We start from the raw sequence: 5,000 nt of genomic DNA on the forward strand, positions 1-5,000 counted from the left end.
GCCTAGCCCAGTCCCCTAGTGAACCTCGCTTGCTAGCCCTCCTGGCCCGCAAGTCTGCCTGTTTTCCCCAACAGTGCCAGTCACCTCTGGCACCCACGGGCCCGTTCACCCTGTCTGCTGGCCAATCTGCCCCAGTTGGCATTTTCTCCCTGCAACCAGCAGCACAAGCCCGTTGAACCTCATTTGGGCTGCCACACAGGCCCAAATGCAGAATTGGCTTCAACAACCTGTAAAGCCAATTTTCCTTCCAATTTTGGGGGTCATTGGTCCTATCACCTTTGGACCGTGACATTCTCCCCCACTCATACCCGCGACGCCCTCGTCGCGTCTTCTTCGCTTGCCCAACTCCACTTGAGCAAACCTCGGACCTCTTCGCATCTCCCTTGTGCGAAGTTGTGGAAGACCCCTCCGTATGTCCACCTACATACGAAGTGTTGCCTTCAGCCTTCTCCTCTAGTGCACTAGTAGCATTCCCCTTGTCCTTGTGGCTAGGTGACTTTGCCATCCCCTCGGCTTTGCACCTACTTTTGCTCCCCCTTGAGCGTCGTCGCCTACGCCTCCCTTGCTTCGGCGAAACCACTTCCCTCGGACTTTCAGCTACTTTGGACCCCTCGTCCATGGCACCATCCACCTTTCCCATTGGTGGTAGCTCCCTCGGCAACTTCATACCCTTTTGGTCCCCACATTCCCCTTGGTCCTTCTTCAAACACGAAGATGAAGACGATGATGAAGATGATGAGGTACCCGCTTCCTCATCTTGCTCTTCCAAATTCTCCACCCGTCCAAGTGCTCCACGCACTTGTAAAGAACCCAAGTATGCCACCCTTGGCTCCAACGGAGTCTCCTCGTTGCTTTGCTCCCTAGCAACAAGCTCACTCCTCCTTGGGCATTCACCAATTCTATGAGGACCTTCGCAAAAATAACACCTTCGCAAAGATCTACTCTTCTTAGGGACTTCCTCCTTGCCTAGTAGAGGAATGGATGAAGTGGACTCACAATCCCTATCTTTCCTCAAACTTTCCACCTCACCTTTCATCCGACTCAACTCCTCTACTAATTTCCCAAGTTCCCCTCTCAACAAGACATTCTCTTCCTTAAGTGCGGCAATTTCACTAAGGAGGGAGGATTTCGAAGACTCACCGTCTTTGACCACCTTGTCGATGGCTTCATTTAGTGCCCCTTGCATCTCCTCGCGAACCTCGTCCATGCTAGACTCAAGTTCCTCAAGGTGGGACTCTATCTCCTCGAAGCGTTGATCATCATCGACAAGTCGCAATTGCACCCTTGCGAGCTCGACCTCAAAGTCCCCTAGCTCCGCTCTCCCTTGGCTAGGTTTCTTTGGCTCCAACTTCCTCCTTAGGTCGCCATGCTCCTTCCCTTTTGGAGCACCCAAGCCAACCATCCCAACTTCCTTTGTCGGACTTGACATTGTTGGCAAGATTTGCTTCCTTCGATGAAAACCTCCTTTCTTCCAAAAACGGGTGGGGGAACCAAGTACTCCTCTTTACTTGGTCGCGGGTAAAATTCTGCTGCTTTTGGCCTCTCACAGAAAGAACCTCACTGCACTACCCCTGCAGGCAGTTTTGAACCTCACTGGTTACTCCAGCACACAGATCTTCTTCCCCTGAAAATCTGCCACCAATGCCCAGAAATCACCCTCACAATCCTGGACAGGCTAACCTCGCTGGACTGTTCTTCTGCAGCCAAAAATCACCCTTGCCGAAACTGCTCAGCAACTTGCCCAGAAACTGGCAGAAATAACCTCACTTCCTGCCAAACCAGCACCCCAATAATTCTGGCAGACTCTTACCCAGAATCAGCTGGAAATAACCTCACAAAGGCAAGCTGACCCTCACTGAAGCAGCAATACCACCCCTGGTATTTCGGCAACTCCAAGTGCAGCAGTAATAAACCTCACTATATGCTTCCGCTGGCCAACCAGAACCAGGCAGAATTTGCCTCCAATGGCTCTGATACCACTTCCCAATGGTATCAGCAGAATGAACCTCGGCAGAAGTAGGCTCTGATACCACTTGTCACGGGCTTAACGATTCCAACCCCAAAAATCGCTTAAGCCGTGCGGCACTCAGCTCAGTCCGTCGAGCTAAGTCAGCCTAACCTCACAAACACGCAGCGGAAATTAATTTGAAGGGTTGTGAAGAGCTCGGCCAGCTTCTTGTGGGATGAAGGAAGCTAAACTAGCTAAACTAGCTAGAAGGGAAGAGAATTGGGGAAAATGGCTTTTATATTACACTTGGGAAAATTTACAAGGCAAGAATACAAGAAAGCTCTCAAATGTACCACAAAGTGTGTACAAAGGTGTCCCAAAGGCTATTTTGGTGTTGGAGGCTCCCACTCTTAAGTTGTTTTGTTTACATGTTGCCAATGGGGGTATTTATAGGCAAATGAGGGTGCTCAACCGACCTTAACTCGTGGTTGGTGTTTTTCCACGTGTCTGCCCCTGTTTGGGCGGTTTGGGAGCAATCTGGGACGTTCTGGAAATTTCTGGCAGATTCTGGCAGTGAACCTCGTTTCTGCCTGCTACGGGCCCGTGCGCCCCGCGCGCCCTCGGCCCGCCCGCAGCTCTCTGCCCGCGCCTAGCAGCTTCCACCAGCGCCTGGAGAATCCTCGAAGCTTCTGGAATTCTCGCGCGTCTTCCAGCCCGCTTAAACCTCATTTGCCCGCGCGGCCTGCCAGCATCGTCCCCCTGCGCGCGCGGCCTACCAGCGTGCCCGCTGAACCTCCTACCATCTGGCGATGCCCCCTGGCTTCCAGCACTTTCCCCCGTGCTGGGCTGGCCCAATTGCACCCCGTCGGGCCTGCCACTCGCCAGACTGCCTCCATTGCCTTTGCCAGCCCGTCTGGCCTGCTGGGCTCCACGCCTAGCCCAGTCCCCTAGTGAACCTCGCTTGCTAGCCCTCCTGGCCCGCAAGTCTGCCTGTTTTCCCCAACAGTGCCAGTCACCTCTGGCACCCACGGGCCCGTTCACCCTGTCTGCTGGCCAATCTGCCCCAGTTGGCATTTTCTCCCTGCAACCAGCAGCACAAGCCCGTTGAACCTCATTTGGGCTGCCACACAGGCCCAAATGCAGAATTGGCTTCAACAACCTGTAAAGCCAATTTTCCTTCCAATTTTGGGGGTCATTGGTCCTATCACCTTTGGACCGTGACAATTAGCACCAAGCTCATCCCCCCAGCCTAGGTATTGCAAAACCACAACAGCCCCGACGTCCATCCACGACCCCGAGGAACGTAAGACCCCACCAAGCAGCAGGCCTACACCACCAAGGACACAAACTAAGACAGGTTGCATCGCACGTCCGCCTGTGTTCAGAGTGCGGTATCCACACCTTGAACCGGCTTCCATTTGACACCCCCCGGCAAAGCCTTCGACCCCAATAGCTTCAGCCCTGTCGCCAGACCCAAACGCCTCAAAAGTCTATGCCACCAGGAACTCACACCATGCCCATTGCATCGCATTTCCGCCAGCACGTTGACCCAAGCACGGCACTAGAATGCCACACCGAAGCCTTGCACAAGCATCCAATTGATACTCCAAGCATGGGGATCGGCCCCAATAGCACTGAGTTCGTCGTCGGAGTTGAGGTACTGACCGCCGAGTTGGATGGAAATATTAGCACAACAAAATCCCAAAGCCCAGTGCATCACCTGGAAACTCGCACATCGGCACGAGCACAACATACAAATGCCATGCCCACACCTTGCACCAGCGTCCATTTAACACGCCCAAGCATTGGGATAAACCACCGGATCATTTCCTTGAACTGTCACCAATGGCCCTGGAATGGGCCCCACCGGGCCCGGGACGGGCCCCACCGGGTCCACCACGCCCGAGAATTTTTTTCGATGTTGAATCGAGAGGTAGAGGTGGAGAGGGGGCTAACAAGCTTATTCGCATGCTATACCGATGCCCACATATGGCCTAGCGCATGCCCAGGCCCCGGCCTTGCTGGCCCCCCCAGGGGGGTGACTACCCACACCCCCCTAAAGAGCCTTAGGAACAAGTTGAGCTGTGCCAGGAGGAAACATCACAATGTCTGAGGTGACACACCCCCCCTAAAAAATTCAATTTTAGGTATTTCGACCTGATTTTTTGCAGATACCTTTATAAAAATGTAATCTAATTTTACAAAAATTTTGAAAATTTTTTATCAAGTCTAGGTATTTTTTTTTATTTTTTAAGTGTTAAAAATTCAGAAAATCATAAAAAATAGAAAACCCGTCAGAAAATCACCAAATTTTTTGTGGAACCTTAGAAAAATATTATAAATTTATTTGAGTTGTTATTTGGTGATTTTCTTAAACTTTGCACGGAGACATGACAATGCATGGGGTGACATGACAATACATGAGGTGACATGACAATGTTTAAAGTGACACACCCCCTAAAAAATTCAATTTTAGGTATTTTGACCTGATATTTTGCAGATATATTTAGAAAAATATAATCTAATTTTACAAAAATTTTGAAAATTTTTTATCCAGTCTAGGTATTTTTTTTATTTTTTAAGTGTTAAAAATTCAGAAAATCATAAAAAAAACACAACTCGTCAGAAAATCACCAAATTTTGTGTGGCACCTTAGAAAAATATAACAAATTTAATTGAGTTGTCATTTGGTGATTTTTTAAAACTTTTCAAAGAGAATTGGCTTGTGTCACAATTCTTGCCAATTTTGGGCATGCACGGTGGCTATAGGAAAAGTAAATGGAGGAGGTAGTGCTCTTGATCTCACAACATATTGTTTCGTGTTCTTTTTGCAATGTGAGATAAGATAGATAAAAACTCATAGAGGTTGCAATGATTGGTTCATAGTCTCAATGAGTAAGAGAGAATCACTCCATAGATTTTCATTGCCTATGCGATGATGGCAAGTGTGCGTCCAAGCATGTGAGCCAACCATTGCAAAATGTTGGTCAATATTTTTTCTCGTGTGTTGAAAGATATTGTCACTGTATAAGTATTCAAGCTTGAGCTTGTT

The sequence above is a fragment of the Manihot esculenta genome, unplaced genomic scaffold, assembly GCF_001659605.2.
Source record: "Manihot esculenta cultivar AM560-2 unplaced genomic scaffold, M.esculenta_v8 Scaffold64, whole genome shotgun sequence".
In the NCBI taxonomy this organism is placed as follows: Eukaryota; Viridiplantae; Streptophyta; class Magnoliopsida; order Malpighiales; family Euphorbiaceae; genus Manihot; species Manihot esculenta.